This window comes from Lepisosteus platostomus, chromosome 6, assembly GCF_059453375.1.
Source record: "Lepisosteus platostomus isolate fLepPlt1 chromosome 6, fLepPlt1.hap1, whole genome shotgun sequence".
NCBI lineage: Eukaryota > Metazoa > Chordata > Actinopteri > Semionotiformes > Lepisosteidae > Lepisosteus > Lepisosteus platostomus.
The window spans coordinates 45,617,620-45,630,474 of NC_142616.1; the positions used below are offsets into that span (position 1 = coordinate 45,617,620).

At 37.5% G+C, this 12,855-nt stretch overlaps 1 long non-coding RNA gene across 2 annotated transcripts in view; it reads right to left on the reverse strand.

Moving 5' to 3' along the window:
• Nucleotides 1–2,185: 2,185 nt before the first annotated feature.
• LOC148661807 (uncharacterized) overlaps nucleotides 2,186–12,855 on the reverse strand; it is a 30,723-nt gene continuing 20,053 nt past the window's right edge. Inside the window, exons 6-9 of one of the 2 annotated variants that reach the window (XR_015939606.1) lie at nucleotides 9,519–9,621; nucleotides 4,271–4,317; nucleotides 3,478–3,629; nucleotides 2,186–3,206 (exon numbers count right to left, since the gene is read on the reverse strand). This is a non-coding gene — a long non-coding RNA (uncharacterized LOC148661807). The remainder of the gene's footprint in view (nucleotides 3,207–3,477; nucleotides 3,630–4,270; nucleotides 4,318–9,518; nucleotides 9,622–12,855) is intronic. The other variant, XR_015939607.1, reaches the window with a different exon arrangement.

Consider the following 12,855-nt stretch of genomic DNA (forward strand, 5'->3'; position numbering starts at 1 on the left):
TTTATTTTTAAAGGTTATGTTTATTTGATCAAACCACTGTCAAAGCAGCGTAAAACCACCAGGGGGATTTATTTAAGACAGAAGAATAAAAAACACTTCTCTACACAAAAAGCGATGGGTGTAGACCATGGGTGTAGTGGTAAAGACCCAAGCTCTGGATTCTTTTAAGAAACAGTTCAGTTTTCGCTTCATAACATGAATATAGAAGAACACAGTTTATAGGTAGGGAATATTAATATTCCAAAACAGAATAGGATTTTATTTTTGTATTTTGTTATGAATTTTTATCTTAACACCAGGTGAAATTATCTCTCTTGAACAATTACAGTTGGCATTTGTACACATTCCTACCCGTTTCTCCCTGCTTCTCTGTGTTACCTATACATCGTACACCTGTCCAATACTTTGTATTTATTTTTAATGCTAGGAAAAGGGTTACCTACCCTTCTTGCAAAAAGCTTTTATTGAAGTTTCCTTTTCTTTCATTGGTCTCCCTTCTATACATTAATAAAAATGATAATAATTAATAATTGCTTACACTTATATAGCGCTTTTCTGGACACTCCACTCAAAGCGCTTTACATGTAATGGGGACTCCCCTCCACCACCACCAACGTGCAGCCCCACCTGGATGATGCGACTCTATCTCTACTAATACTGTACATCTACTAAAAAGCACAACAGCCTTACAAAAAATACTTTATAAATACATAAGCGATTGGGGGACTCCAATCTGCATGATCTAACACCTCTTCATAATCACCCCTTTCTACCTGCTCTTAAACATGGTTTGACACAATTCTGATATAACAAAGGGATCACAAATTTTGGACACCTACTGTATATAATGATAAGGTTCTTCTGCTTTTTCAACAGCTAGCTGCCAACTTTCCCAGCCCAATACTATTTTTTAGAGATATCTTCTAGTCAAACATTTCATATTGTAGATACACAGAAGGGAGGTTGACTTCAGCCAATGACAAAAAAACTGTTCAATATAAAGGATATGAAGGGCTTTGCTTCATCTTCAGAATTTGTTTGGACTTTAGATATGAAGGCGAAAAGTTGGAAAATATATGTTCAGGGACTTGGACGTTTTCTATTAATGCTAAACTTCGCTTGCTTAAATTTAACAATCTTACTCTGAACATACTGCATCTCTCCACAAAATGAACTCAAAATGGTCAACGCATTGTCCAAGATGTGTGATAGAGACAGAAACCCTTCCACACATTTTGTTCATGCTCAAAGCTTAACAACACAACATAGCTGTGACACTTTCTCTAATGACCAAATTAACCATCACTTTAAATGCTCAGCTTGCTCTGGTGGGTGATGAGACTCTGCTGCTATAGCTGACGTGTTATGATGTTGGTTAAACAGATATCTCATACATACTATGTGAAAAAATCCCTTACAAATTGAATGGAAAATTTAGGGTGAATTTCTTGACTTTGTAAACTCTTTTAATTATACTCAACTGCATCAAAGTACATATGCAGTACATTTAAAACCTTTTCTTTTTTCTTGTCCCCAAATCATAACTCCTTTTTTATTCATTTACCTATTTTTCTAATTTCCAAAGGGATTCTACATAGGATTATATACTGTATACCCCTCTATAATGTGCTCTGCACTGTATACACAATCATGTGTAGGATTATTGGTTTTCTATTTTATATTTAAACATATGTATTCTTAATTGTTACCTTTTTTATTTACTTACTTACTTTATTTCCTTACAGTAAACAGCCAATGGCCCGTGATGTATTGATTACACTCAGTACCAGGGAGGGGAGGGAGGACCCATTTGTCATTGTGAATCATATTGTCTTTTGCCTTCATTGTTGTGATAAAATCCTTAATAAACATAAAGTAAAAAATGACAAATGATGAAAAATGGTATTTGAAAGTCTGAACTAAGTAATTGAAATTAACTTAACTAAGATAAGTTAATTTCAATTTTGAATGCCACAAGACAGTTGGCTTGGCAAAGGCTTATGAACCTTTGATGGTTCTGTTACTGTGATGGATCTTTGGTTATTTGGCAGCAGTGTGGAGTAATGGTAGAGATCTGTACTTCACTGAGATGTGTTAATGAAACTTGATAATGTAATTGATCTAAATGTAAGCTGCTATGGATAAAAGCATTATCCAAATTAATATCTGAAAATGTATTCATAACTGTCATCATAAAACACACAGCATTTTATTTTCCACACCACAGGATGATTACCAAGGTACTGTATATGTAGTTTATAACACAAAACACTGTATGAACTACTGTTTACAGGATTGTTAATAGTGCCAAGGATAAGTGGAAAACAAATGACAAGTATCAACTTTATCTAGGATATCATAAGTTCACTTAAAGAAAAAAAAAGATTTTGGAAACAATGACACAAAGTAGTGGAACATCTAACAAACAGGAACAATGTTTTGAACAGCTTAAGTCCAAATACCTAACTATAAATAACACTATATATGAAAATATTCTGTAAGAAGGTATGTTAAAGTTTCACAGAACTAATATTTATGTATCAAACACAAATTTTAGAAATTCAATTAAAACTACAATCTATGAATTAACCAATCTCCTCTTGCGAATAAATCTACGTCTAAAAGAAATTTGCTTTAACACAAATGTTACTGTAATTTATTATCTATAAAGTGAATGGATGAGGTTCTGAAGGTCAGCAAGTTTTACACAGATACACAGGGCTGAATAGCTTGTAAGAACTTCAACAGTCTAGTTAATAGACTGTTAAACAGATAGTTAATTTTATCAAATATATTGTTATAAACAGCTGCTTATACATTCATATTGGCAGTTATAAAAAAGGGAAACTACAGTAAATATAAAAAGATTCCTGAAGTGATAGCACCCTTGAGGAACTGGACAGAGCTTAATTTAGTTTTTCTTGCATCATCTGGGCTGTCACAACCAGTGTGTTTCTGACTAGAGAGCTGGCCACTGCTTCTATTTTTTTTGCTTCTTGTCTAAGGCAGTATTGGAGCCACAATTAGGGGTGACAGAATTAACTCTGCGGCAAATTCACTGTTTGGCAGCTCCATCGGCATCTTGAAAACACTGGACCACTCTCCTTGATGTTGAAGGGAATCAAGAGTCTTTGCTGTTGAAGTGATTTGTTCTGGATGGACTAGTAGTTGAGACCTTCCTTGAGGTTTGTCAAAGTGTGCTTATCCTGGAGGACAAAATACAAAGAAAGCTGCGATCAAGTGAGAACAGTCTAAATGTCTGCTACATTGTTTTTTTTCCAAAGATGAGTTACGTATCTGGGATGTGATCATCAGGTTTATGCTGATGCTGCATATGCTGCATAAAACAGTTCCCCCCTGATTTCATTTAATCTTTCAGTAGAGAGTATTCTTATATTTTTTTGCTATTCACAGTTGAAATCTTTAGTATTCTTTCGTATGTACAGTATAACAACAAAACAGTATATAAAGGCTTACCTCCTGGAGTCTACGTTCTGTGTTGTAAGATGTTGCTAGGAATGGGTGCATTCCCATTAAAGGTTAATAATGTAATTATTTTAGATTTTACAGGGGGGATTTCAAAGCCTGTTGCTCCAGATCACAGTTCACTCCACATTTGCTAAAGGTAACTGTAAAGCAAATTAAAGTTATTCAAATAGTTTAAAGCTATAAATATAACAAAAAACAACAGACACAAATACGTTTTTATTGAAATATACATTTAGAAAATTATCCAAGGCCTTAGAAGTACTAGAGCAAATACTGCAATGGACTTTGCTATTCTTCTAGCATCTTTTGCTGTCAACTGTCATCATTAATTAGACAAGCAGACTTCCTTTTTTCATGGTAGGGGGTAAGGAAATATTGTCAGTTTTTTATGAACGCAGGATCAATGTCTCAAAATCATAATCCCTAATTATAAACAAGACTGTCTGATAAGTCAGGTGCCACCCTCAAACAAGAGGTCTATCAATATTATTGAAAACAGAATATGCAATTCCACATACAGTACTTTAAATGTCATCAGTAAGATCAAACTTGGACTTCAGGCACTGTTTATAGAAGGCTATATGTTATTTTTCAATACTAATAGAGGATTTCTATAAAGATTTAGTACAAAATATGTAATTTGCTACAAATCTTGTTTGTAGCTTTTTTTTTCTGAGCAGTCTTATAAAATCCCTCAACAGAGAGAAAGTTTTTCTAACTTTCTATAAATTAAATTAAAGAGTAAAATGTATTCAAACAGAAGTATACTAAGAAGACACACCTCTGCTGAGTACTGTAGAGCTTCTGTTGCTAGACTCTCAGGAATACCTGCGTACAACAAAAGTGAAAAACTGAAATATGGCCACTACTCCTTTTAATCTAGGTCATTAGAACAGAAATGGGTTGAAAAAGAGAGGGGTCATTTGACCCACTTCCTCACTTGATAGTTTAAAGGGGAACTGTAATTCCAATTTCTCAGACAGGTTATTAAATCTACTTATAAAATAAATTCATTAATGGTATAAAAATATGTTACAAATTTCAAAATGACGTTTTTCTAATTAATTTAATAATTTTAAAAAATCAGGTAAGATCAAGAGTTACCAGGAATTACGATGTGATTCAGCCCCTTCCTGCTCACTAGTCTCTGTAATGACTAATGTATGCGATGCACAGCAAATAAGTACAGGTTGTGCAGCAGACATTTCACCTCAGAATACGTGATCTGCGTGCAGAGTTAACAAGTACTATCAGTAGCATTTGTTAACAAAACCATCTTGAAGTTGAGAGCGATATTTTTAGTGGATTAGAAGAGACAGAGACAGAGATGTGTTCACAAGCCTTGATTCCTTATTAGCTTTTTGCTTCATCTCACTGGAAGTTTTGTTGAGCCATTTTGAATCATAGAATATGGCACTGTGCATACCTGAACTTTAATCTATTTTGTGATGTACAGTAAGTTGGAGATTTTACTGTGCACATTTTATTTTTATTATGGTTTGAAATGCACTCAAATCTGATTCTTTCAAACCCTAAAATATAAAAATAGTGTTGCAGTTCCCCTTTAAGAGCAATTTCAGGGGGCAGAAGTCAGTGTTCTTGAGTAATAACTGGGAGTTTGTGGGTACATATTTGTGGGTACAACCCTTGAGCAAATTACTTCAAACAGACTGCTCTAATAAAAACACCCAGATGTATAAATGGGTGCAAATTTAAGTATGGATACTTATAGCAAAAGTAAATAAAAATACAGTATATACTCATAAGTAAATCTAACGTTTTACTAAGTAAATCTAAGTTTTACCAGTTCCTTAGTGCAGATAAGGATAAAAACTCAATCAGCATTTACAGAAAAAACATCAACACACCAACTAACTCCACTTATCCCAATGTTGTTACTATACCCTGAGACCCTTTCCTTTCACAGGATGAGCGCTCTCTTCTCAGCAAAGGCCTCGGTTTTGTACAGTCCCCAAGATGCCATTCATTTCCCAATCCCAAGCTAACTTTAACCAGAGGATCTGGCTCAGAGCACATTTTGTAGATTATTTTATTTTTAATCATTGCAATAATCAAGCAATAATCAAGCTCTCAAGACTCTTTTCATACTCATCAGACTCAGGTCTAACCTCACCAAAGGAGAATTCAGGCATTCCAATCATTCCAAAATAGAGATGATAATGTCATTAAACCAGCAGACAAAGGCGGTGCTGTTGTGGTGTGGCAAAAGACACTTCTTCCTATCGTCCTCTTCCAAAGGATCGTACCACTGCCAAAAGGAAGTGGTATTGTCAAGCCTTATGAGACCACTGGTTGAAGGGCACTAACCATGCTGTCCAACTTTTTAAAGATTTCCAGTTTCAAGGCCCAGAATGTCTAATTTTTATTATGAACATCACATTCCTATAGATCGTCATTCACCACAGTGATGGTCTTATGGCCCTCAAGCACACGCTAGACAAAGGCACAGTGTTTGATCCACCTGCACACACTCTTGTACATCTTGTGGAATTGGTCATCACACTGAATACCATCTCATTCAATAACCTTTTATTCAATAACCAGCAGGTCAGTGGAGTTGTCATGGGCACCAAAATGGGACCCAACTATGCTATTATTTATGTTGGCTGGGTAGAAGAATGCTCCTCTGCTCACTACCACTGCTTTGTCCCTGACCTCTACAGGCAATACGTCAATGACTGCGTTGGTGCCACCACACGCCCTAATGACTGGCTAGAGCATTTACTGCATCATTTCACCAACTTCCAACCATCCCTCAAGTATACTCAAGATAACTCCCCTACACTTCCATTTCTGGACATAAACCTATCCATTAACCATCCACGACTCTCTACTTCTGTCTAATAAATACTCTCTCCCCTTTTCACAGCTCCTCAGGCTCTGACAACTTTGTAGTGACGACATGGACTTCCATAATCAAGCCCTCAAAATGCACTTTTTTTCCAATAACAGAGGATACCCACCCTGTTATCGAAAAAATACCTCTCCTGAACCAAAATTACCTCTAGGATCCTAAACCCAATTAGGAACTCCCAAACTCACAACTGCATTCTATTCGTGCTTCACTACCACCCCAACATCCTTTCTATTCCCAGGACCATTAATAACAACCTCCCCATGTTACAGGATCATCCCTCCACTGGTACCCTCTTTTCTGACCACCCCATCATCTAATCTGCGTAACCTTCTTGTTCACAGCAATCATCCATACCAGGCACTTGCTCCTGCAATAGAACATGCTGCATCACCTGTAAATATATATCCAATACCATGCACATTCAAGGCCCCTCTGGACAATTCTGGATCACCCAGATGACATCACGTATTTCCAGCAACCTTGTTTACTGCATCTTACAGAAAATGCCCAGCTATTTACATTGGTGAAACAGGAAGGAGACAGTTTCAGAGAACATGTTAGTACTGTGAGGATCAAGATTTCTACAAACCCATAGTTTCCCATTTCTCATCGATCATACCATCTCTCTGTCTGTGTCCTCATAGAAGGGTTTTGGAACTACTGTTGTAGAAAGACATCTGAAAACCAAAATTATCCTGAAACTAGGATCACACCTTCCCCCTTCTCTTAACAACAGACTTGTTTCCTTCTAATCCTCTCTAATCATTTGCAGGTTTTGACTTCACACCTCTCTTCCAGTCCTCCCTGAGTGTCAATACTCCTCTCAACTACCGTATCCTTTGTTCTCCTAATCTTTAACAGCCTCTGGTTTCACTCTCTCCCTCAAACCTGAAGAAGGTTCATCAGTGGAAACAAAGTCTCTTTTCTTTTCAGCATGGAATAAACCTTTACTTGTTCCTTTGGAGCCTACAATGCTGATGCAGCTACCTACTTGAAGTTCTATATTATAGGAATGTCATTTTAGCTATAAATTGTATTATTTTATTTAGGACACAGGTTGTATTTCCCTTGTTAGCCTGTCAAAGTGTTGCATAGAATTTCATTACAACGAAGGCATTCTGTGTTTCTGAGTGTCTAGAATGTAGGCCTCAGTGATGCATACAGTAGTTTTGTCTACAGTACGAGTCAGCAACCTACAGCATAGGTGCCATTTGTGACACCTAAAGGGATCTTTCATAGCATATGCAATGAAAGCGGGGCATACAATAAAAGTGTAATAAGCCCCAAAGAAATGCCACCAATGAAAACTCTTTGGCATACAAAAAAATGTTTACAAACACCAGCCACTGGTGTTCAAAGTTGTAAAACTATTTAGTGTTGTGTTTGATGAGTGTGTGGATATAAACAACGTACTGAACTGCAATTAATAATTCTTCTTCATATTATGAATCAGATGGAATTCAATTGTTTTAGCTAGAGCTTTGCTAACTAAAACACATGCATGGCATAACTACAGGCTAAAAAGTTTATTAATCTTCTGAGGAAAGAGGAATTGACACAAAGAAAATATATTTAATGTGATGACTGAGGGTGCCCCAGCTATGCTCGGAAAAAAAAGGGATTCATAAAGATCACTACACATCACATTGGCTACTGCTACTATTATTATAAAGTGAATGAGCTAACTCTTGGTATGCTCCTTTTGAAAGGTCGCCAACCGCTCGTCTATAGTGTAATGTTTTGTGCAGTTAAGTTTGTGTTTATTTTATTTTAAATAAATATCTGTCCTAATTTGCCTCTGATTTTACTACTGTTTTGCCAGAGTACCAGAAAATGAAGAACTCACATGCACAGGTACATTTTTGACAATCAGATTTATTTTCCAATCTCTATTTTCCAGACCCCCCAATTTGTAACTATACTATACTACATAAATGAGGTATTACTAGTGCATTATGAAACATATCCACAACTTCTTAATTTTAAATTAGAAACATTTTGCTTTAAGAATTCTGTTTACTTTTTTGCTTGCATCACACTGTATGGTGATGATGTAGAATAATCTACATAAACACCTAGATTTCCCGTATCTTAAAATCATTCATGTAATGTGTACATTTTAACAATGACAATTTCAGTTCTGTATTCCCCATCACAATATCTCAACTTATGTGGGCAAAGTTAAAATCTCTTTATGAGGGGAAAGTAATATAAAGCCATCTTTGCTATTCAGATTCCTGATTGCAGCATAGATGTTACTTGTAGTACGTTTGTGCACAACAGATGTTCTTAGAATTTGTATTTTCCCAGTTTAGCCCATATACTGTAGCTTGTAAACTGCCTGTACTCTCTTGCTTCAGTATTATACCTTGCAGGTTATTTTTGATATATAGTCCCATACCATCACCTCTTGTTATGACTGTATTTCTGAAAAATTAATTATATATTTGTCTACATCATCATCCCTAAGCCAGATTTCAGTTATTTCCTAGTTTCACATTAATGTGGCAGCCTTAAGTTCTTATAAGACCTAGCATCACAGAAAATGGATAACACAAGCGTTTTATACAGCTACCATATTTCTAATTATAAAGGTGAAAAACAAGATTCTAGTTCCAAATTGTTTCCCTATTACTTCAGTTAGATGAGTGGTCTACAGAGTTGCAGCATATACAGTATATTAAAAATGATTTGTTTTGTGTACAGCATTAAATGTCTCGAGTTTTTAACACAGAAATGTATATAAATCTTAAATGAGGTATTTAAAGTTTAAAGATTTTTTATATACAGTATCTTAAGAAGGACTGAATACTAAAATTCCAACTTTTGAACATATAGTCCTTTACCAGTCTATTTTCAAGAATAAACGATATTAATAACATTTTAAAATGTAGATTTGATTTTTGGTGAGTTTTTCAGTACAGACATACAGTACATTTTGGATGACTTGATTTAAATTTATAGCAATATCGATTCAAAGGACATAAGTGGTGAGTGACCCTGAACTATAAAATAGTTTGAAAATACTTGAATAAATTATTTTTTAGACATTTATACTATTCTCTGAAGTGAAACAATATGTTAAACCTCTTGATTTCACAAACACTATAATTTTTTCGAAAAAAAATATTTGTATGGTTTTCATACTCACTGGGAAGTGGTTCCCACTTATTCAGGCTCAGAACGCTCTTTCCTTGCACTGTTGAAGTTACACCAGTAGGGGACTCCACAACATTAGCTTTCAGTGACTTCACCTACCGAGGTAGAAAAATATGTTTTATACCACAGCCTACTATAGTTCTTTAGACTGAACTGTATAAAGAAGATATATGAATCACATAAGCAAACTAAAGAGGGGTGGAAATTTTATAAATCACTTTTGAAAACGGCAAAAATGTTAACATATTGCTTATATCAGGGGTGCCCAACCATTTTACGTGGCTGGACTACATAGACCCAAAAGCAATCTTACACTGCCCAAATAGGGATTACTTTTTCATATAGAATTTTAAAATGCTAAACATTTTTAGTATTTTTGTATTTGCTACATTTAATTTTATGATGCACCATTAACTGTTTCCTGTGTGTAAAACATTTAACATACAGTAAGTTACAGTATAACATAACTATCTTACATGTACCAAGTTATTGAGCACTCCAAACGTGTTTTTCACTAACTAATCCCTTAAAGTGGGTGAGATACTGACATCCATAGCACACCATGTACAGTAGATTGTCATCTGCCAAGCACAACCTTAATTTGAATTTGTTCAGGCTCATTACTGAGAACATTCCTTTGGTAGATATTGGAATGAATCACTAGGAAACAGGGTGTAAAACACAACCAGTTTCTACTCATTAAACATACATTAATTACTAAAACTAATTTTATTAGTTGCTGCAGTACAATCAATTCCAACTTTAGAGAGGTGAAGTAATTTTACTGTATTGCATTGTATCACACAGGGGAGTGAAACACTGACTTTTTATCTTGGTGCAGTTCTTCACAAGAGCTAAAGTGAGGCAGAGTACTGCATATTATCGGAAGAGTTCAGTTTTGCCTGAAAGAATTTTATGTCTGAGAAAGAGTGAGAGAGAAAGCTTTTTTACCTGAAACTTAAAAACGGAAGTCAAGTGATTTATTAAGTCTGTCTGAACCATAACATACTTCAGTTATACCCAGTCTGAGATATTTGGTCTAGTTTACAGATATCACTACACTTTTCTTACTTTAAGTTCTAAATTTTAGGGAAAACAAGTGTTGAGGACTGTAGTGGCGAGGCTTATTAATAAGGCAGAATTAAATGTTTCTGAGCTTTCCCAAATTAGGCCTCATTTCTCTGTTCATCTCTGTGGTGCAGCCACAGAGAAACCATGCAGGCTGATTTAGGGTTCCTTTGATAAAAGCTCCCAAAGGGGGATGCACTTAGCTAAGCCTGGCTATCATGATCAATGGTCATCCATTGGCGCCTATCTGTCTAGGGAGTGCCAGTTGGACATCTGGACTGCATTACTAAGTGTCAGGAGTAAGTGACTCATATCTCACCTTGATCAACCAATCAGGGACTGGTAGGGCCGAGTAACCCACGTGGGACTCTGATGCCCATGGAACTTTCAGCCAATCAATGAGCTGAAGTTCCTCCAGGTAAAAACAGGCAACAGAGAGATTCAGTAAGATTCAGAGAATCACTACATATTTGGCGTCCCTGGCACGGGCGTGGCAAGACTGAAATGAGTCAACCAAGCGGAATAATTCAATATAAAACGCCGCGGGTTTCATACACGACAATACAGTGTGCTGAAAGCCGAAAGGAAAAAAGTTCCCCTTGCTCTTTAAGCAGTGCTTGATTGTTTTGTGATCTTTTGCAATCTACCGGGTTGATTGCATACTTGATCTTGTGGTTTTCTGTGGTAAAACTGTGATTTCGTACTTAAAAGTAATACTCTTTAAGTTTAACGATGGTTGCTAAAAGGTCTGAATTCGAGTCGCTATTAAGCACTCTCTCTAGCAGCGACAGGTCTGACCACGATCTCTTCCATATCTCCGTCAGCGGAGAAGCTAGAAGGATAAATCTCCATTCTCTGAGAGAGCTAGCGAAGGACATAGAGAGATTTGACCCCGCAGTGTCAGAGAATAATATCGAGAGTTATATTCAAGACCTCAGGTATAACCTGCAGTACCTGCCAAACGCCACAGAACAGGAGAAAGTGTTTCTGGTCAGGAAAACTACCAGCAGAGCTGTACATGAGTGGGTGGCTAGGCAGATGAAAGAAGTCTGTAATGACTTTGAGCAGCTTTGTCATGCACTTATCGAAGAATACAGTGCGTTTATTGACCCGACTGCCGCGATAGCCGCCGCCCTTAACATTAAGCACGAGAGAGCAGAGTCCCCTCGCGAATATTACGAGAGACTTAGACGAACTTATTTTGCAGGGCGAAATGATGAGGGTTGCGAAGAGAACACACATTTCAAGGGTTTATTCATTGCGAATCTCCACCCATCAGTCAGAAATATGATCTTAATGCATACAGATGCACAGACCATGAAAATGACTGATATTAAGAGATTCGTGCAGAAAGCCTGGGAGTATGATGTCCAAAGTCGCTCTGAGAAAAAAGCTGTTAAAGCGACTGTGTTCGCCGTCAGAGCCAGCAGGGTTAATTCCCCCCTGCTCGAAGGAGCACAGGCTCCTGAGCTGGCTAAGCCCCGTTCCAAAGCACTCACACAGGACCGCACCCAGCGTCCTAAGTGCCATGAGAACACCGGGGAAGGGAAAGGGCTAGAAAAGGCTGAACAAAAGGATTCAGTAGCCGCCCGCCTGGCCAGGCTTAACAAGCTTTATTAGGACAGGGACAACCGCTCCCCAAGGCTGCCGGAAGCGTGAATGAGCTGATACTCTCCACTGGAGGAGGCGGAGACCCGCCCCCTCTCCCTCCCTCAGTCTATCTGATTGAGCGGAAGGGTTCCTGCCTGGATGAATTCAGCCACTCCCAAGTGAGTGCTGACTCCACCCCTGAAGTCACAGAGCAGGCAGTAAAACACAGAGGAAAAGCAGGAAGCTTTTACCTCAAGGCTGCCATGGGAGATGTCTTACACAGTGAGACACTGATTGACACTGAGGTTGAAAGGTGTTTGATGTCACACGGCAAGCTCAAACGGGTTGAAAAAGAAAAGGGCATGCGACTCAGAGTGGAACCTTTGGTGGATCACCAGAAAGGCAAAGTGTGGAAAAAGGTCAAGGCTCCTAAGCCTTCTGTACAGAAGGAAAGGGGGGCCAAGAGGCAGACTGTGCTCACACAGTGCCCACCGAACACAGAAGCCTATGTGGAGATTTCTTCTGTTCCCTCTGGACAAGAAATAAAAATATTTTCTTGTTCCCCGGATATACAGGGAAGTCGTGTCCCGGCTGAGGTCACAACAGCCTCCCTGCCACAGGAGCGGTGCTCCAAGCAGCCGCCTGATCCACCAGGTAAAGCACACACCTTT